At 40.3% G+C, this 22839-nt stretch overlaps 2 pseudogenes; one reads left to right on the forward strand and one right to left on the reverse strand.

Annotated features, from left to right (window-relative positions):
• Positions 1 to 240: 240 nt before the first annotated feature.
• Positions 241 to 19381, reverse strand: LOC132481202 (RNA/RNP complex-1-interacting phosphatase-like; annotated as a pseudogene).
• Positions 6970 to 7687, forward strand: LOC132481326 (RING finger protein 11-like; annotated as a pseudogene).
• Positions 19382 to 22839: the final 3458 nt, after the last annotated feature.

The following is a 22839-nucleotide window of genomic DNA, read 5'->3' on the forward strand; positions in this document are numbered from 1 at the left end:
CGACAGGCAAGGCCAGTATTCCTGTGCCACTTCACTTAGAGAGGTGCAGCAAAGGGCTGAGGTCACCTCGCATGTGGAGGTACAAGGCCTCAATTTGAGGCCCAAATGCCTCTCAAGTCCTCAGTATTTGCAGGTGCCTGCAGGCATCCAACGTGGCTTTCAGAGCACAGCATGCTGAGGTTACTGGTGGATGAGATCAAGCTTCTGGACAGGCCTAAGTATTAACTTGAGGGGCTTCCTTCATTGACAGGGGGCGTGCCACCTTCTGTAAACATCACCATCAAGTGAAACGCTCGAGAAAAATCCTACGGACGCGTCCACGGTCATGGGTGAGAGCTGTGGGACACGGGCACTGGGCAATGGCTCCAACAGCCACAGGACACAGGCACCCAGCGGTTCAGGGGCTCCCCGGGAGGCCTCGTGGGGCAGCTCGAGGGAGTGAGGCTGGGAGATAGTGGCAGGGGTGGGCGTCAAAAGGAATGACGTGGGGAGAAGGGAGAGATGGAGGCAGTGAATAGTGGAGAGTGAAAATGGGAAAACTGGCAACTTTCATTTTCAAAATTATTTTATGAGATGTCATTCACATGCCATAAAATTCGCCTCCTGAGACTGCAAATTCAGCGTCATTGCGTACATTCTCAAGCCTATGCAACCATCACCGTCATCTAACCCATCACGTATTCATCACTCCAAAAAGAAGCCCCTGTAACCATCAGCTGGCCCTCTTCATCCCCTCCTCCTTCAGTCCCTGCAACCATTCATTTCCCTTCTGTCACTATGGTTTGGCCTTTTCTGAACATTTAATGAAATAATAAAAATGTGCCCACTGTGTGGGGCTTCTGTCACTTAACATAATGTTTATAGGTTCGTCCATGTCGTAGCATGTGTCAGTACTTCATTCATTTTTACAACTGTATAATATTTCACATACACACCACATTTAAAATTTCCATTATTCCATTGATTGGCATTTCGGTTTTTTACACTAATAATCCCCATTTATTGACAGTTGATTCTGTGCCAGGCAGCACCAGGTTAAGTTACTGACCTTGTTTCACAGATAAAGAGGCCTGGAGAGTGTGAAGAGTTTGCCCAAGATTAAGAGCTAACAATTGGGGGAACTGGGGTTTGAACTCAGACGACCTTCAGAGGTATGAAATTCACATGACAGAACATTAGAAAAGGTACACAGGGGTATTCAATGAAAAGTCACCCTTTTCCCCATGTTCCTCAGCCACACATTTCACTCCTCAGAGGCATCTGCTTTTTCCATGTTGTGGATCCTTCCAGAGAACTATTTATACCTCAACATGTATGTATCACAATTTATTGACTCATCTGTCCCACGGATTTGATATGTCACTTTCATGGTGTAATAGATTCTTATACGTACTTATATTACTCTTTTCAGAGCTGTCCTGACTCCTTTTTGCCTATCCTTTATGCCTTCCATTTCTCTAAAATTCTTTTTATGTTCTATTTGATTTAAAAAACACTTTTCCTTGTCTTGTTTGTTTCTCTTAAGGCACTATCCATTATGTTCATTCACCTGTATTACTTAATTTAATTTATTTCTTTTTGGCAGTGTCGGGTATTAGTTGCAGCACGTGGGCTCTTCGTTGCAGTGCGTGGGCTCTTCCTTGCGACTCGTGGGCTCTCTAATTTTGGCATTTGGTTCCACAGCACGTGGGCTAAGTAGTTGTGGTGTCGGGCTTAGTTGCCCTGCGGCATGTGGGATCTCAGTTCCTCAACCATGGATTGAACCTGCATCTCCTGCATTGGAAGGCTGATTCTTAACCACTGGACAACCAGGGAAGTCCCCACTCTTGTATTATTTTAAATTTAGCAGGCTTTTCGAATTTTTTTTCTTTTATTTTGAATTCTGTCCTGAGTTCTATCATCTTACCTAATTCTGGTTTATGCTGTTCGTTCATGTTTTTTTTTATTATTGTAAAATATACAGAAAACAAAATTTAGTATTTCAACCATTTTTAAGTATACAATTCAGTAACATTAAAGACATTCACAATGCTGTGCCGCCATCAGCACTATCCAAATTCAAAATAACTATGTCAAGAGCTTCCCTGCTGGTACAGTGGTTGAGAGTCCACCTGCCGTGGCAAGGGAAACAGGTGTGTTTCCCGGTCCAGGAGGATCCCACATGCCGTGGAGCAGCTAGGCCCGTAAGCCATGGCCACTGAGCCTGCGCGTCCGGAGCCTGTGCTCTGCAACGGGAGAGGCCACAACAGTGAGAGGCCCGCGTACTGCAAAAAATTATAATAAGAATAATTATGTCAAAATATTGAGCAGGACTTCAGAAAGATGGAGGCAGGAGCATAGTTTCTGAATCTCTCCAAACCCTTTCATGGAAGAAGATCAAGTAACACCAAATACACATAGGTGGCATTTATCAGCATTTACCATCTCCAGAACTTTTTCAACATCGCAAAAAGAGACTCTCTAGCCATTAAAAAGTTACTTCCCATTTCCTCCTCGACACACATTCTTTCTTTCCATTGTTTTTTTCTAACATCTTTTAGCCAACTGTGAAATAATAGGTTACAGTTTTGATCTGTTTTTTGGACCTGTTTTTTCCAACTTGATTTTATTGTCTGAAGAGATGCTATTCTGTTCCTTATTCACTTTTTGTTTTCTTACACTACCTCTGTACGGGACTTGATCCCAATCCTTTTCTTTTATTGATTTTTGAATGAAAAAGGTTTTAAAGCGCTTTGAAAAGGTTGTGACAGGCCATGTGGAAACATGGTCTTCATGGCTGTTTCATCAATGCTTCACTTATACTCTTTTGAAATAACTGTTTTCCAGGTGGCATAAACCAGTGGGCTTTATCATTGGACAGAGTGCAGAGAAAGGACCCCACGAAAGCTGATCACCTTAGCAAAAATGATTTAGTTATGATTTCACCCAAGACTGGTCAAGACCCAGACTGGGAAACTCAATGAACCAGAGACGAGGTATAATGCCATCTTTCCTTCTCTCTGCCGCAGCTCTCAAGGGTTGGTCACCTACATGTTATTAGTAATTATTAGTTGGTTTCTGTTCATAATTACTATCAGAAGACACAGCACTTATGGTCCTAACTACACTGCCCAGCTATGCACCATTCTTCTTCGTTTTGGCTTCCCGTCCACCAGCAGGAACCTCATTTATTTTTCTTCTCCCTTCACCACAGCCCAGTAATGTTTGTGAATGACTCTCAGTCTCACCAGAATCTGTATCTCTCACTCTGCGCCAACATCCCACTGCATCATTCGCTCCCTGAAGTGTACTCTAGAAATTTAGGTAACCTGGATATTTTACCACTGTTCACCATCTCTTATGAAACCAGGAGAAGAGCAGCTTTCTTCTGGAATGACAGAGACCTTGTAAAGAGAAAACACCAGTCTGCAGGAGAAAGGGAAGAAGACAATGATGGAAATAGTTTCTGGAAAACTATTTTTACATTAGGTTTTGTTTGTTCCTGGTAAATAAATGGAAATCTTCTAAACATTTAAAGAAAATCTAGGGCTTCCCTGGTGGCGCAGGGCTTGAGAGTCTGCCTGCCGATGCAGGGAACACGGATTCGGGCCCCGGTCTGGGAGGATCCCACATGCCGCGGAGTGGCTGGACCCGTGAGCCATGGCTGCTGAGCCTGTGCGTCTGGAGACTGTGCTCCACAACGGGAGAGGCCACAACAGTGACAGGCCTGCGTACAGCAAAAGAAAAAAAATCTAAACAACTAAATTCAATAATACAGGGATATAACATTTTAAAAATTTTTCTTTGGCTGTGCAGCATGTGGGATCGTAGCTCCCCAACTAGGGATTGAACCCACGCCTGCTGCATTGGAATGGCAGAGTCTTAACCACTGGACCACCAGTGAAGTCCCAGGAATATAACTTTTAGAGGAGAAGTTATAAACCCCTTGGTTATATGAACTGCAGATTTTTTTTAATAGGAAGTCAAGTATTTTAAATGACTTGGAGCTTTAAAGAAAGGAAGGAAGGAAAGAAGGAAGGAAGGAAGAAAGAAAGAAAAAGGGACTTCCTTGGTTGTGCAGCGGATATAATATCAAAAATAAATTAATTAATTAAATAAATTTAAAAAAGAAAAATATGCTAAAATCCACTGACTAATTATTACGGCTGTTATATCTATTTCCAGATACATCCCTTCATAAACTTTTAGTAAAAGGTTATCTTATATCAGAAGAAATGAATTACAAACTTTTCTCTTTTTCCAAAATTTGAGAAATTCCCATACACTTCTAACTTCAAATTTTATAAAAACGGAAAAGTAGTGAAAAGCCTTATACTTACATCCAATTGCAGCATCTGGCCTCATGCCTTCTATATCAATCAACTATCTACAAAACAACAAAATTCGAGTCATTTCTAAATAAAAAGAAAAGAAAATCAAGTTTTTGCAAAAAAGGTCCTATTTTGCTTTACAAATATATATATAAAAATCCTAAGAAAATATCAGCACATCTATTCAATAATTATTAAAGAATGATATACACCATGACTACAAAAAGGCGTTACTCCAAGGACGCAAGGATAACGCAACTTTAGCAGAGCTACTAATATAATTATTTACAATAATACAACAATTTAATTAATAAATGAAAGAGAATAAAATACAGGACCAAACTGGCAGATGTTAAAAAGTTATCGGATAACATGCAACAGTCAGTTTCGGTGAAAATGCTCTGTACGCTAAAAACAGGAGACTTAATATGACAGAGTATTCATCAAGAACCAACAAATAACAAAAGGCAAATTAGGATAAATATGAACATCATATCTACAAAACCCTATCTAACCAACCATCAGAGCCAGAAACTTAGGACTCACCATCACTGATGGCTATTTCTCCCTCGCCCTAATCCTCAACCCACCACCAGTGCTAACAATGAAACTGCCTACATACCTCTAGAATCTGTGCACGTCCTTCCACCAAAATGACCACCATACCCTGGTCCAAGCCACCATTATCCCCAATTTCTACACGTCTCCTAACTTGTTTCCTCTCTTCCACTCTTTCTCCCTGCAGTGCATTCTCCTCTCGGTAACAAAATGATAGGTTGACAGTGCAGTTGGGTATGTTCCACACACTCACCTTCAACAAAAAAAGTTCAATTGTTTTCTATTACTCTTAAAGTCTGAAACCTTAAACATAAGCCTGAACGATCGAGCTCCTACCCCACACTTGTAGCTCCATTATTATCACATGCTCCCACAACAGCCCCACCTTCCTGGCCAGTTTTTCCAACACAGCATATGCTTTCCTCTTATAGGGTTTTTTGTTATTCCTTAGGCTCAGAAATCTCTCCCTAACGTCCCTATCTGTTTAATACCTACTTATCCTTCAGATATCAGCTGAAACATCCCTAAATAAACCTTCTCTAATCTCCATGATGAGATCAAGTCCTCCCTAAATATGATCTCATGGTACCATGTTCCTCTACTTGGCACTTGGCAGAGTTGTAATTTTACATGCAGAGTATGATTCTTGAATATCTATTCCCTCTCTGGACTGTTAGAATTCACAAAGCGCAGGTCAAGTCTCTTCACTCACAAAATTTCACAAGTCTTTTTGCTAGCACCCAGCACAGTGCATAAACATAACACATGCTCAATAAGTATTTCCTGCATGAACAACCATAAACTGGTACAGTGTAGCAATATCCACCAAAAGCATAAGGACATAAACTCTATGATGCAGAAGTTCCATTCTGAATGAAGTAAACTGAGACAAAGCATATATATTGAATAGTGCTCACACAGGAATGTTCATTACTTTCATGTTTTATATCAAAAACGTTTGACTTTTATATGTTCATCAGTGAGCAAAGGAACAATGCAGCATTAAAAATAAATAAATAAATAAAGGGACCTAATGAAACTTAAAAGCTTTTACACAACAAAGAAAAGTGTAAAGAAGATGAAAAGACAACCCTCAGAATGGTTGAAAATATTTGCAAGTGAATCAACAAAAGATTAATCTCAAAAACATATAAATAGGTCATGGTGCTCACTAGTAAAAAATCAAACAACCCAATCAAAAAATGGGCAGAAGACCTAAATAGACATTTCTCCAAAGAAGACATAGAGATGGCCTCCAAGATGGCCAAGAGGCACATGAAAAGTTGCTCAACATCACTAATTATTAAGGAAATGCAAATCAAAAGTACAATGAGGTATCACCTCACACCGGTTAGAATGGGCATCATCCGAAAATCTACAAAGAACAAATGCTGGAGAGCGTGTGAGGAAAGGGAACCCTCTTGCACTGCTGGTGGGAATGGAAACTGATACAGCCACTACGGAGAACAGTATGGAGGTTCCTTTAAAACTAAAAATAGAATTACCACATGATCCAGCAATCCGACTACTGGGCATATACCCAGAGAAAACCATAATTCAAAAAGACATATGTACCCCAATGGTCAAGGCAGCACTATTCACAATAGGTAGGCCATGGATGCAACCTAAATGCCCATCGACAGATAAAAGGATAAAGAACAAGTGGTACGTATATACAATGGAATATTACTCAGAGATAAAAAAAGAACGAAACTGGGTCATTTGTAGAGACGTGGATGGACCTAGAGACTGTCATACAGAGTGAAGTAAGTCAGAAAGAGAAAAACAAATATTGTATATTAATGCATATATGTGGAATCTAGAAAAACGGTACAGAAGAACCGGTTTGCAAGGCAGAAATAGAGACACAGATGTAGAGAACAAACGTATGGACACCAAAGGGGGAAAGTGGGGCAGGGCGGGGGTCGGTGGTGGTGAGATGAATTGGAAGATTGGGATTGACATATATACACTAATATGTAAAAAATAGATAACTGGTAAGAACCTGCTGCATAAAAAATAAATATTTAAAATTCAAATATAAATTTTAAATAAATAATTAATTAGTTAATTAAAAAATAAGAATGAGGTTGGGAGACTGTCAAAACAGCACACGGAACACACACTCAAGCCCTGGAAGATGAGGAAGTGCCATAAGTCCCCCACTTCGGATGACATCTTGCTGCCTCGCAAGTCTCAGTCCGACTGGGCTAGCTTTGGCAAGGGGACGGAGCTGGATCAGGAGCTGCTGCCGCCGTATCTGGATCAAGTTCCAGTTTTGGTCTATCACTCAACACCTAGCCAGACTCGCCTAGTAACTCAGCTGAGAGGAACCAAATAGGATAGCTCAAAGAATAGGCCTCGCACAGCATCAGCCTAAAGGTGTTTATGACCCTGGAAGAAATGGAGCAGAAGAAAGGATCCGGGGGACTTCCCTGGTGGTGCACTGGCTAAAGACTCCACACTCCCAATGCAGGGGGGCCGGGTTCATTCCCTGTTCGTGGAACTAGATCCCACATGCATGACGCAACGAAGAGTTTGCATGCCACAACTAAGGAGCCCAGCGGCTGCAACTAAGACCCGGCACAAACAAACAAGAAAAAATCAATCAATAAAATAAAACCAATATTAAAAACAAGATCCGGGAGTGTGTGATTGATCTGTATGATGGACTTTGCTTATGAGAACCCAGTTTGATTTCTGCTGTGTATGCAGATCACCTGGGCTGTACAGATGACTGGGTGATGGGATCCCTTACGTGCCCCTCCTGCATGGAGACAGTTGATGCAGCACTGCTTTTGTCCTACGAGTCTAACTGAGCCCGTGTCTCTCACCTGACTTCAAGAGAACCATCACTTGTGGTGGTTTTGATCTTTTGTCTTTGAGCCCAAAGAGCTGGCGATTAGGAATTAAGTTCATGCATGAAAGTTTCCTAAAAATTCCTTAACGGCTGCAGATGTTGGGGAAAAGTACGTGATAGTTTAGAAATTTAGGGGGAAAAGTAGGATGCTATTTTTATGGAAAGCCTTCACCCAGGGTTTAAAAATATAATTGTATTTAGATCCTGTTATTGCTCCAGTATATAGGATTTGTGTAAAGTGTTACAGCACCTATATATGTTTTAATTCTGTGTCAAGGATTAGCATAAAGACAGTGGTTGTTTTTCCTAAGTGAGATCACATTCTGCTTCCCCCTATCCAAATTCTTTTCTGGAGTTGCTGGCATCTCGGTCAAGGTTTTACTTAATAGCTACATTTTATAACACTGGCACAGAAAAAAGTAGTTTTAAGCTTGTTTGCATAGTTCTTGTTTTTAAGAATAAACATAGAGCATTTATTTTTTACTTTATAGGAACTCCACAAGTTAAGGTCCTATTATTCTTTTGCTGTGATTGTTGTTACTCTTGATGGTACTCTTTTCTGTCTTTGCTGGTTCTTTCTAATCTACCATTTGTCCTTATTGGCATACGATCATCTCAGGGTCACAAGATGGCTGCTGTAAAACCAAGTATCATATTCTAACAAAACAAGGAGCAAGCAGAAAAAGAGTCCAAATGGTCATTTTCCTAATGCATATTTATCTTTTTTCAGAGAAAAATATCATTCTCATAAGCACAATAACAGCCTTCCCCTCATTACTCATTTGCCAAAACAGACTGATATGACCATTCATAAGACAATTTATGGCAAAGAGGGGTATGATAATGATTGCCTCAGCCTAACAAGGATTTATCCACTAAAGCTGAATGCTTCACTCCTCAAAGAAATCAACACTTTTCTACATACAAAACACAAGTCTCTTGAAGGGTTCTTCATAAGTGCATTATTGAAGAATTTGGTATGTCACAAGCACGTAAGGATTTGACATTCAACTGTAGTAGTGTCCATGTTGGTTAATTTTCTTACAAGCCCCATGATGAGTTTGAGAAAAACTGAAAGAATCAGAGTATCAGGTTCTATTAAATTCTTACGTGTATCTTGCTTAAGTTTTTGTTCATTAATTTATATCCAACTACCTAAAGCAAATTTGGAGGAAAAAAATAAATAAATAAATTAAATAAATAAATGAATAAATGAATAAATAAATAAGATTGAGGTCTCCAAATATTTTCATAGGAAGATGCCCACCATATATTAAATTATAAACCAGAATGTCTAAATACTATACCATTAAATCACATGTACAGTCAGTTCTGTATATCCAACGGTTTCATAACCTACAGATATGGAAGGCCGACAATACTACACCATTTTACATTACGGGACTTGAGCATCCGAGGATTTTGGTATCCATGGGGAGTACTAAAAACAATCCCCTGCAGATACCAAGGGACCATTGTATATGCTTATATCTGGATTTTTTATGTCTCAAAAAATATGTGCTAAATTATTACTGGCCATAACCTCTGAGTAGGGGGCAAAATTGCCTTCCACTTCATACATTTCTCTGACTGCATTTTTTGCATTCAGCTTACATTAACTTACATTACTACTGTAAACAGAATAATTTAAACATGGTCTGCCTCTTGGGGTTGGCCACTCACCTGCAGATGAGGTAGCCAGTCCTGTTTAAATCAGGGGTACAGTGGACACCAATAAGTCTGTATATAAAAAGGGAATATGGAATTAAGTAAGCGAAGCAGAAACACTAAAAACAAGTTATACAATTTTCTGAAGAGTAGCCTTTATTAGTTACCACAACACGACCACTATCCTGAAAAGGAAAAACTCTGAAGAAAAGAGTGTTTTTGAAGGAACATACTATAAAGAATTAAGTCCTATAAAGTCAAAATTCATTGTGTCTTGGAATTTTTGCATAGCCTCCAATCAGATGCAATTGTATGGAATGGAGAATGTCCATCAGGAACTGATTTGACTATAGTAAAATGGAGTGGAAAAAAACAGGCTATCAGAAGAATAGAATTTGTTTTTGAGTGAAAGAAATGGAATGCCTACACTTTTAATGCGCAATATTAAAAAAGGACAAACAGTTTCTGAAGGGCTCTTGGGGTCCCAAAGCACCTACATTCCTTCTCTCATTCACTGCTCCTCACATGCCACGGGTCTACGTGCCTCAGCAGGTCTCAGGTGAGTAGCACCGTGCTTATTTCACAATGAAAAAGTAAGGCTTCAGACGTAAGCCTAAGCTGCACAGCAGGCAAACAGAAAAGAGACTAGAATCGAGTCTCAGATTTTTCCAACTATGCCACAGTATTTCGTGGAGCAGCACTTAATAAAATTATATGAGGAAGTAAATAAAAAACAACAACATGTAGCTGATCTCTGCTAAAGGTATGTCTGTGACAACGTGGTGTCTGGCATTCGTCATCTCCTGCCTGGATTACTACCGCCCTACAATTCTAACAATCACTTGTATTTCAACTGATCTTCCACATGGAAAATGTTACCCTTCTAAAATAGAAACTTGGCTGGATTGCTCTGTTCCTTAAATATCTTCACTTAGCACAGAATAAAGCCCAAGTTTTTAGCACAGCATTGAGAACTCTTTATAAACAAATACCAGTCTGTCTCTCCAACTGAATGACAAGTTCAAACTAAATTACAAGGACCTACATCATCCACCTCCCTCCTTTCCCCTGCCAGCCTCCCTGATCCCATTCTCTACTGCTCTGCCCTCACTCACTTTCCCCTGTCCAGCCACACTGTCCTCCATACTATTCCTCAAACATGCCAAGCACCGTCGTGCCTCAGGGACTTTGCACCTACTATTCCTTCTGCTTCAGAACACACCCTCCCCACCCATCTCCACTCTCCCAGATATCCAAAAGCTTTTTTTCTCACTTCAAGGCTCTGCTCAATCGACATCGTAATAGAGGGGACTTCCCTGATCACCTACCACATTCCCTCACCTCTTCATCTTGTGTTTTTATTCTCCAAAGCATTTACCGCCACTTGACACTCCACATATTTACTTATTTACTCATCTCTCTCCCGCACTAGAATGTAAAGTACATAAGGGCAAGAACGTGGTTCTGTTCCTACTGCCTCGAACAGTGCCTTCAACTTAGAAGGTGTTTTATAAATATTTGGTGTAAAGGAATGTATGAATTCCTTGCCCTTTCACACTACCCTCTAGTCACACAAGAGGCTGCCCCTCCAGAGCACAAGATCAAGCCCTGTGCCTTCGGTACCTGTTCGCAATAGCTCAGCTGTCCTTTCCTCATTCCAGCAAAATCCTCTTCCACGAAGCTCAGCTCAAACGCTGTCTCCTCAGTCAGGCCTTCCTCAGTTTCTCCTCTATATTCCTGCTGCACTTGATTCTTTTATTATAATTAACCCACTTCGAGTCACTACATGTTTAGCTTCATAGATAACTCTAAGTTGCTACTGAACAAAGACTTCTAGTCACCTCTCTATCCCCGTGCCCGAACAACAAACCTATAAGGCTCTCGGTGTTTACGAAAACAATTTATTTTCTGAGTCTCTTCGAAATCTAGGGAGTGGATAGTATCGTCTCCTCCTCATTATCAGTGAGCCTGGCATCTGTGGGAGGGGCTTATAGCAGAGGAAGCCGCCAATGGATCATAACTAAGGTCCTGAGACTGCAATGCCAGGGAGCACGGTGAAGTTAGCCCACTGCATGCAGAAGACCCACAGAGGAGTCAGCATATGCGATGGACTACACTTGGTATAACATGTGAACAATCAAGGTTGACAAACGTGCTCTCATGCACTTGTAAGGATCTTCTAGCCCACGCGGAGCACACAGAACACACACAAAGGAGCCTGGAGGAAGTGAGGAGGCTGGCAGCTGCACCCTAACGTCTTAAGAGGTAACATTTCTGTGACTACAGTTTACACAAATCAGAAAATTTGCCTCCTTTCTAGACACCCTGGATATCACAGGCAAGGCCAAGTCTCTCAAGTTTTAAAGCTAAAGTACAGGGAAGATCTGTGAATAGGGCTTAAGATATTTAAGAGCTAGGACCTGCATTAAGCAACCAGCTTATAGAATGAAAATTTACCTTGAAATTCCAGTCTCTCCCTCTCTTTCTCACCTCCTATCCACTATCTTCCCACCTCCATCTCTAGTCCTTCTCGCTACTCCCTGTTTTATGTATATGTGTTTATCATTTTTTATATAGATGGAATATGTACTGTCTCTTAGGTTTATTTAATAAAGTCAACACTCCTCAGGCTAAATTTAGAAAGGAAAAAACGAACACTTTCTCATGTGGGTCAGTGGTGATCCAAAGACAAAAGATACCTCAGTCTTAAAACATGGCAAATACCATGTTCCTTCTGATAGTTAGATGGTAGAAAAAGGCAAGGACGTTATTCAGACCTACTATCAAGAGAGTACATCTGAAAGCAGAAACAAGAAAACACCAGCCTTTTAAGTTCTTCCTGTCTGTCAAGATAAGAATAAGAGGTGGTAGTGTTCTTCCTCACTTGCACCCAAAGTATAAAAGCAGCAAAAATATCTTAAACACATATGATGAGGAAGCCACTCTTCTGGTCCACTCTGCTTTGTTTGGCTTCTAGGGATCTGTCCCACTCCGAACTTTTGCTTTATGTTTTCTCTTTTATATACGCTAAGAACCTGAGTGTCTTAACCTTTTCTTCCACCTCTCAACCAATAAATAGGACAAAAGAACATTTTTATTTTTTTATGTAGTTTCCATTCAAATGTTTAAAAAAGAGATTAAGTAAGCTAGTTCAGTTCATATTTCTCACAAAAATCACTTTCCAAACTAAACTAAATTCTTTGTGACCGTAAACAGGAAAAACACCATACTGTATTAGCACCATCTGACATTTCCACCTTCATGTTACCAAACACAACAGGCCTAATGTCACAACTATTAAAAATGTTAAAAATCCCAACCCCACTCAAAATGCATACCAAAGTTCAGGTAAAGGGAAAAAAAACAAAACAAAAAGAACTCGCCATTATCTTTATTTTCTTTCAGTAATCCACTAACAGCACATTGAAATTTAATAATAGTGTCATCATCTGGCACCGGATGCCCAATTGTACAAATGTTTAAATAAGGAATAGTTTCTGGTAAGTCCTATAAGGCAAAACCATGAAAATATGTATTATTTCCTTTGTAGGGAAAGAATAAAATATTAATTAGAGAAGGCGGAATATAAACCAAGAGAGGACATTAAACTTAGTATGTCAGTCATTCTGATAAGAGCCATTTTCTCCAAAGCTGCTTTAACCAGTAAGTATCACTTGATTTTCATTAAAACTGAAGAATGGACAGTTACTAGGCATGCAAAAGGAAAAGCAAATCTATGTGAATGAATGCACATGTAACTCAAAATGATATAAACAGTTCTACCTACATTTATGTTCTATCTTACATTTCAGGGGCCATACAGAGGCTGTGATCTAAGTAGAATAGTAGAATAGAATCAGAAGAACTTGGATTCGAATTAGGAAATAGAGCAAATTTCAGGCAGTGTTGAGAACTGGTATTCTTGGCGTGGGAGAAAGTAGACTATCGATAGAAGACAGAAAAGGATAAGTGAAAATTCTCTAGTTCTGAATTTAAATGCAAAGTAGCAGTATGAACCTATGACATATTTTAGAAATATTAGCAACAAACATACATATTGCCTAGCTCTGACTACTGAAAAAGTCTAGAAATAACTGATGTCATGTCAAAAGGACTCAGGAGTCACTGAAAGCTCCAACTGGTCAAACATAGGGCCTCAGTTAGAATAGTAACTGTAGCGGAGTCCACAGTGACAAGAATAAATAAATTTAAAAAATTGTTCACCACTGGAGGATATTTGTCAATCAACTCATTATTTTGAAAACTGTTAAATAAAAGAAGAGAATCATGCCTGTACAACTGGGCAACCAAATAGTTGATGAGGGGAATCTTCTCCTTATAGAAATATACCCAGCTAATAAGTGAAAAAAAGAAAAACAGAATTCACCATTTTATTTATTTATTTATTTAATTTTCAGATACGCGGGCCTCTCACTGTTGTGGCCTCTCCCATTGCGGAGCACAGGCTCCGGACATGCAGGCTCAGCAGCCAAGGCTCATGGGCCCAGGCACTCTGCGGCATGTGGGATCTTCCCGGACCAGGGCATGAACCCGTGTCCCTTGCATTGGCAAGAGGACTCTCAGCCACTGTCCGACCAGGGAAGCCCCCACCATTTTTGGAAGCCTCAACTGAATTAATGGATGTAGGTATGAATCATCAGTGACTGCTAATATCACAGAAAGAGAAAATTATACGTCTCCATGGAAGAACACATCATCACCTATGAAACTGTCTTGCCACAACAAAACATGCAAGCTTCATTCTGATCAACTACCAATTTACAGGAAATAAAAGGACTGAAGAATATGTTAGCAACACATGGAATGTAACCATCAAAGTCTACATGGGACAAATTACCTGCTTTCTTTACAAGTAAAATTCAAGGAGGAAAAAAAGTGAGAAAACATGGAGGGAGAACCTATAGATTAAATAAGACTTCAGAGACCTAACAATCAACGGCAAAGTGTGCACCTTATTTGGATCTAATTCAAAATTCTTAAAAACAATTTTTTATGACATTTAGGACACAACTGCAAATTTGAGCACTCACTGGGTATTTACGATTAAAAAATGATATTAAGGAATAAAAGTCCTATATTTTAAATATACATACCAAATATGTATAGGTGGGGCTTCCCTGGTGGCACAGTGGTTGAGAATCTGCCTGCCAATGCAGAGGACACGGGTTCGACCCCTGGTCTGGGAAGATCCCACATGCCGTGGAGCAACTAGGTCCGTGAACCACAACTACTGAGCCTGTGCGTCCGGAGCCTGTGCTCCACAGCAAGATAGGCCGCGATAGTGTGAGGCCCACGCACCGTGATGAAGAGTGGTCCCCGCTTGCCACAACTACAGAAAGCCCTCGCACAGAATCGAAGACCCAACACAGCCCAAAGATAAATACATAAGTAAATAAATAAATATTTTTTTTAATGTATAGGTATAATTACATGTTGTCCCGGAGCTGCTTCAAGATAACATGGAATGGGGTGAAACAGGTGGGGGTATAGATAAAACATGACAGCCATCAGTTGGTAAATATTAAAGCTGGATGAGTTCATGGGTATACAGGGAACATTTACAGTATTTTGTATACTTTTGTATATGTTTAAAATTTCTGATAATTGTTTAAAAACAAGACGACACTGTAGAAAACCGTTTGGCAGTTTCTCAAATGTTAAACGTAGAGCTACCATACGATCCAACAACTCTGCTACTACCTACACTGCACAGTAAAAGGACTGAAAGCAGGGATTGGAACAAATATTTGTACACCAATGATCATAGCAGCATGATTCACAATAGCTACAAGGTGGAAACAACCCAAGTGTCAATCAACCGATGAATAACAAAATATGGTATATACACACAGTGGGATTTATTAAGGCAAAAAAGGAATGGCATTTTCTTACACACTATAACATGGATGAACCTTGAAAACACTAGGTTTAGTGAAATAAGCCAGACATAGAAGGATAAATATTGTAGATTCCACTTACAGGACGTACCTAGAAGAGTCAAATTCATAGAGACAGAAAAGAGAATAGAGGTTACTAAGGGCTGGTGGGAGGGAAAATGGGGTTGTAACTGTTGGACGGTTACAGAGTTTTTATTGAGGATGATGAACAAGTTTGGGTTATAGACAGTGGTGATAGTTACACAACACTGTGACTGTATTTAATGCCACTGAACTGCATATTTATAAATGGTTAAAATAAATATGATTTATGTATATTTTACCACAGTAAAAAAAAAGAGGAATAACTGAGTTGAGATTTCAGTGTTTCCTTGTCCGAGAGTCAGTTTCATCGTCTGTAAAATTAGCAATTGTAGTTGTCTATCCTCTGAGCTTAGTGCAGAGTAAGCACTCAGAAGGAGATCTCAGTACTACTTCCACTTCAACAGCAAAGCATTGTTGTGAAGATTAACTAAGTCAATGGATATGAAAGACCTTTCTAAATGGCAAACTGCTATACAAATATTAACAAACTTTAGGTGTTACTGTCTCCCAAGGCCATGGAACAGGTCAGAAGAAGGATAATTCTTTTGCACTGGTATGTCCTACATGGGCCAAGAGAATATATGGGTTTCTGTACTCTCTCAGAAGGTATTAGGAAAAGAAAGCATAAAACTTAGAGAACAATTGTCTTTTACCCTGATGCTTAAACATGCTCAGGCAACTGCTTCAAATAAGTGCTAAAGACATAATGCACATACCTTTCTTTCCTTTTAGGCTACTAATATTCTTGCTAAAAGTTTACTTCGTTTTCAAAACATAGAACATGGAAGCTTATAGAATTTCTTCAGCATATCTACAGCCTACTGCCAAATACTATAGTTCAATTCATATCTTTCATCTCATTTTGCAACAGCAATTACAAATGTGTATTTAAGGAAACCACTAGCTTCCCTTTCTGAACCCATGAAAAGAAGGCCAGGATTCACCTTAGCATAAGATGATAACTACTGAATTACTATGAATTATGACAGTATCAGAAAGAAGGTCGTTTTCAACTATGGGTTCCATTTACCTCTGGCTTATAATATCGGCGCGTGTACGTTAGGTCAATTATCAGCCCGAGTTCTTCATTCTGTTCTTGGATTTTCTTATAAAACATGCAAGGGGGATAAACATTCTTCTGGCGCAAGATTCTTTTCAAAACTCTGTCAGAAAGAATAAAATAAGAAGGAACATGAGTCTAAAATCCTTTACTATATTATCCATTTATTCAAACCCTTTGATGCTAACATATGAGACTCAAAGTAATGTTTCCTCCTCTGGAATTTACAAGCGATATTACAATCCTTTCTTCCAGAGAGATTACACGGAAGAAAATAAGTTTGCTTCTATATATTTATTTCTATGTGTGTTTATTTCATGTTGGTGTCCTAACTGGACTGTAAATTCCCAGAAGGCAGGGACCACATCAATTTTGCCTACCACTGGATTGCCAGCTCCAAGCAGAGTGCCTGTAAGTAGACACATAAATAAATACTTCTTCAATATCTACCTATATGAAGGATGGCTTTCACTGCTAAATATTCTTTTATGTATTTGGCTTATTTATGTTCTCTGTTCCATTGATCTGTTTGGTTATTCAAGTGCCAGCAACACACTTTTCTTTTTAAATTAGTAGACTAGTTTTAGAGCAGTTTGACATTCACAGCAAAACTGAGCAAAAAGTACACAGTTCCCACTTATACCCTCTCTCCTTCACCCACACAGCCTTCCCCATTATCAACATGCCATACCAGTGTGCTTCCTTGGTGAGAATTCATGAACCAACACTGACACATCATTATCAATCAAAGTCCACACTTTATTGCATTCATGGTACAAGTAACTGACTATTTCTTTATTCCTAGTATAGTCGTACCCAAACATTTACATACTGAGATACATATTGCTGTCTTAATCATTACTTTATTCTTTATTTATAGTTAGGGCATTCCGTTGGGATTTTTTTTAATTAAGTACAATAGTAGGTTGTATTTATCTATAAATTCCATTTCTGGATAGTAAAGGAGGTATTAAAAAGTATTTGCTATAAAAAATCAAAATGGAGTACGACGGTGTTGAGAGCCAGGGCTCTATATGGTGAATTCAGATTTCTGGAAGAATACGGTAATAACTTTTGCTTACCTTATTTTTTTTTTCTTTTTTTTGCGGTATGTGGGCCTCTCACTGTTGTGGCCTCTCCCGTTGCGGAGCACAGGCTCCGGATGCGCAGGCCCAGCGGCCATGGCTCACGGGACCAGCCGCTCTGCGGCATATGGGATCCTCCCAGACCGGGGCACGAACCCGTATCCCCTGCATCGGCAGGCGGACTCTTAACCACTTGCGCCACCAGGGAGGCCCTTGCTTACCTTTTTTAAAGGAACTTTGAAAGCAATGAAACAAGTCCCAGGCATCTGCTGTCCAACTGGGAGATAGTCCTTCCAACTATTAATATATTTTTGTTAGGCAAATTTTATGTTAGGCTGTTTCCCTGCATAGGATGAGTGTGCCCTGAAAATGCAAAGCATATCCCTCTATAGTAGGTCCCTCTTCTTTCTGCTTTGCATTTTGCTGCTCCACTTATTCATCCCCACCTTGTAATAAGCTATACTTCCCTTGTTCCTGTTTTCCGTCTTGAAAACAGATAAAAGGCAACAAAACAATGCAAAGGTCTCAACAAATAAGGGATATCTAAACCCAGAGATGGCCAGACCTTCTGTATCCCTGATACAACCGAGCCCGGTGTTGACTACAATGGTATCATTAACACATGCATGTTGACTGAGAGTGTTTGAACTCAGTTCTTCCACTTCACAGTTGTGTTTTAGTCCTCATACAAAACCTGAGGATAAAATTCGTAATGCTAGGAATCACAGTGAACAATAATATCTGAACTGATTGCTGTAAGATGAGTGAGAACTAAGGTTAACTCAGTGTATCTGAAGCAAAGAAAGTGGGGGTAATAGTGGCACAAGATGGGGCTAGAGAAGCAGAGAGGATTCTAGACCAAGAAGAGTCTTAAAGGCCAACGGTGTGTTTTCTAGTCTCAAAACAATGGTTTTGAGCGCTGTCTATGAGCAGTGTTCCAACTTGCTTTTAAAGTTTCTTGTGTGAAGAATGGATTGGAAGGAAACAAGAAATATGGACACGAGTTAGGACCTAATTGCAACAGACAGGCAAGTTCAGGATTAGCATGTTGAGGAAGAGTTGACAGATTCAAAAGAAACTCAGGAGATAAACTGAAGCGGGCTTAATGGGCTATGAGATGGAGGAAAGGAAGGTCTTAGGGAATTAAAGGGTTTACTGCACACATGAGCAAAGTCCCAAATCAATCATTTCAGCGTACAGAGGTAGATCTCTCAAATGACACCGGTTAGCAAGCAACAGTACGACCTTTATAATTCCAAGACACAACACAAACCAACTGTTTCGATGGAAAATCCGGCAGTACCCGTGCGTTTTTTCACTCAACTTAGGTGCAGTTCCTCTTACTCCCATTTTCTCTGCCAAAACAACACAGCTTGAGGAATACAAGGGGACTCCATTTTGTTAATTAAGGAGTGTCCACAACACTCACAGTCCCGTCTTAAAAAGCAGTCCCTCTGCATTTTACCCGAGGAGAAATGGCCAGAGCCCCCCTTTTAAAACGGTGGGGGGAAATCAGAACATCTCACACTGTCCCTTTCAACCACTGTGAACTCAGCCGCGAGACGACCAATACCCCCTATAGCACAGCGCGGACGGGGCAGCGGCCGGGGGCAACAGTGACAGGAGACAGCACAAGACACGAAGCCCAGGCCCAGGGGCTCTGAGCTCCACCCGCAACGCCCAGGGGCCGAGGCGTATTACCTTTCTGGGATGTGCTTTCCGCCCTTCCTCCTGGCCGACGAATGTCCGGAAAAGCCGCGACGCTGACCCCAGCGCACACGGGCATGATGCCACTGGCTCATGTCACCCCCAACATGCCAACCACCCAACGCCAAGAGTGCCAAAGTCGCCGACCCGACGGCCCTGGTGCCAGCACACGGCCCCGAGCCACAAACGCACAGGCACAAGCCCACGCTGCTCGCGCACCTCTTTCTACTGCGCATGCGCCACGGCCCGTCCAGATGACGTCACCACGCGCGCGGACTGAGACGCTTCATTAGGGAGGAGGACTCTGACGGCTGCAATTCCCTCCTTAGCCGGAGCCTGGTAGCAGACGTTCATTGGTTCGTGTGTGTACCCTTCAGAATTCCACTCCTACGGGACATGCAAAGTTGTCCCACTCGCCCAGTTTCTTGTGTGGTTCTTTCAGATATTTCCCAAATGCTTACATTCACACTTGTTCTATCTTGTACGTATTTCTACGTAATGGATATCCTGTATTTTATAAAAGAGCAGTACAGTATAAACACTCTACAATCTGTCTTGGATACTGATGTTCCCAGTCAATTTTTGCGTACATCTCTTCTATTCTCTTTAATAGCTGCGTCACATTACATAATTTACGTGGCCAGTCCAATATTTATGGACTTTTAGTTGTTTTCAGTTTGGGGATATTTTGTTTGCTTTTTGTTTTTGACCTCTGTTACAGATAGGCTGCAATGTGAACCTCTTTATACATGTGTAGAGCTATATATAAATTTCTAGACGTAGAATTTCTGGAATGAAAGAGATGCAAACTTAAAATATTGAAAGATTTTCAATCAATCCAATCTGCCTAATCAACCTTCAAAAATATTCTATCAACTTATACTCCACTCATAGTGAAACATTTATTGGGTTTCCATTATGTGGCTGGTATCATGCTGGAGGTTGGTTGACAGTATGTATTTACATTTTAGACAATACCACAAAAAGCCTGAGAGAGATAAGAGTGGAGCTCAAGTATAACATTTCCTCACAGTAGCAGGCATAGGGATCTGTACCTGTTAGAAAAACTGTGAATCCTGCCACGAGTGGAACAGCGAAGAACAGCATGTCCTACAGTACGTCTGAAGGTATAATGGCATACTAAATTCCACTGTTATTTATAATAACAAGTGTTGTTTGTTAGTTTTACTTTTTAGTTTCGTCATTTCTGAAAGTATCTTACATACACTGTTAGTAATCTTCACAACCATTTGAGGTGGGTAAACTGAGTCAGGAAGCTCAGAATTATTGAATGAATAATTGAATGAAGAATGAATGAATGAGTAAAAAGATCACTACCTTTAACGTATGTGGGACAGTCATAGTCTAACCAAGTTTCAATCCACAACCATTTATTTACAATTCTGAAAACTTCCACATAATTACAAATGGGACAATGCTAGTAAAGTACTATTTGAATAAAGAAAAGATACAAGTGAGCACAACGTACACAACGTACAAACTTACAATTAGGCACAGTCGATTTGGTGCTAAGTCATAAAATATTCTTTTGCAATTGATGACAATTATCCAATAGGCTTGTAATGGCCAAAAAGTACAACTGATAGAAATATCTATAGACATGACAATGTACAAATTGTGACATAAATCTATCAGAAACTAGAAAATCTATGTTGGCCTTATAGTTCCAGCTTGCTAAAAGATACAGGCTTTGGGTGGGTACAGAAAACAGTCCAGACCTGGCCATAACAGGGTTTCCAGAAAGTATGGGAAGTAGCAAAGAGTAGGCCTCTCGATGGGAGTGGGTGCAACATGAGATGAAACAATGCCTTAATGGGTATGTAGTATGCTCGCATGGAAAATATAGGAGCAAGGGATATTTGGAGAATCACACAGCTAAGTACTTGACACTAACAAAATCGACCAGTATCCCATAGGGCCTCAGGTACCATGCAAGGATTTGAGGGATTCCAGTATTTAATTAAATCACAATGTGACAATGGGAAGAATTAAGGAGAGCCTCAGGGGTAGACGAACTGGGGATGTTACACCAAGACATGTCTCAGTTAACCTGATGGTTTCAAAATGCAGGAAGTGGGTATAGGGGACAAGACAGTACCCTAACTCTAAGAATAAAGGTTCAGGTCAGGGTAGGGCCTGATGTGCCTAAGTGTTGAAAGAGAGGTCTTTAATTTCTTTCCCCTACATGTAAGATTCTTTTAGAGGTTAGGATGAAGCTGAGCCTGCAAGCTCAAGTTAAATGGCTGGAACTAGGGAGAGAAAATAAGTTACATAGGCTAGGAACCAGGAAAAGCCTAACTAAGGGTTTGCCTCAATAGAACTGAATGTTGGAATGGAATATTTTAATATGTAAATATTTTACTGATACCAAAATATCTTACCACACTTCCCCCAATCTCACACCACCCACCCTAACCTGCAGTAGCTATGGGTCCCTTACTTTCCTTGGATCCCATATAGAGAAAAGAGACTGATCTAGCTTGCAGGTATTTAGTAAGTTGTTAGCCTCACATCACATACTAGTACCATGTAAGTAGGCCATCTGAAGTAGGAAGCTTAGGGGAAAAACCCTGAGAAAAACTTAAAAGCTTCAGCCACATCTCTATACTACAACACCTTTCACCATTTCTTCTCAGATAAGCATCATCCCCATCAGTGAAACAACTCATATCTCATAACAGGAAAAACAGGCCTAAAAATTACACGTGTGTCTTTCGAGGTCCCCTCTACGGGATATCTTCCTGGTACTAGAAAAGTCCCCAGAAAGATCAATCTTTGCACCCTTCCCTGAAAGCTTACCACCAAGGAAAATGACTAGGTCCATAGTTTTCCTCCCTCAAACCAGCTAACCTCACATATAAATCAACAGCCATCAGCCCTTACTCACATTATCACCGTCACAAGAGCAGTTAGGTAGAACAGCACTAACCACGGGAACGAAAACAGAGGCAATCCAGGCCAAATTGGGCTGATGGCAGATATCTGCTCCTTACGCTTGGGTGCATAATGCGACTCACCAGTGTCTTTTTCACAGACCCTTTTTACACTTTCTCCACAAAATCCAACAGGTCAAGTTCGTTCATGATGCTTCAAGAGAAAAAATCGTCACGAGAAAAACATGCAATATGTCTTACAATATTGGAGTCCTTAAAAATATGGCAAGGAAATAACCATTTTAAAAAAATTTTAAAAAATTTAAATAACCATTTAAACCATTTAAATAACCATTAAAAAAATCTGTATTCTAGAAACATACCAGTGAATTCTATTAAGAAGGTAACATGACATAAAACACAATGAGAAATACATGTAAGCCTGTTCCCTTTAGTGTTCGGAATTCATGGCAGTCGCTGCAGTATCGAGCTACTTACATCTATGACTGTCTGCTCTGGTCGTACAAACTGCGGCCACAGTGTGTCTACTTGTTTCCCACAGAAACCAACAAATCTACATGAATCTCTTTTCTCCTGGGCCCTTTCACCTTATCTGCTCCCAGTTCTCCAGCAACGTCCTCTTCCTTCTCTAATTATTCTCCTCTTCATTTTGCTTGGCCTTGCCCCCAAGCATG

The sequence above is a fragment of the Mesoplodon densirostris genome, chromosome 20 (assembly GCF_025265405.1).
Source record: "Mesoplodon densirostris isolate mMesDen1 chromosome 20, mMesDen1 primary haplotype, whole genome shotgun sequence".
Taxonomy (NCBI): domain Eukaryota; kingdom Metazoa; phylum Chordata; class Mammalia; order Artiodactyla; family Ziphiidae; genus Mesoplodon; species Mesoplodon densirostris.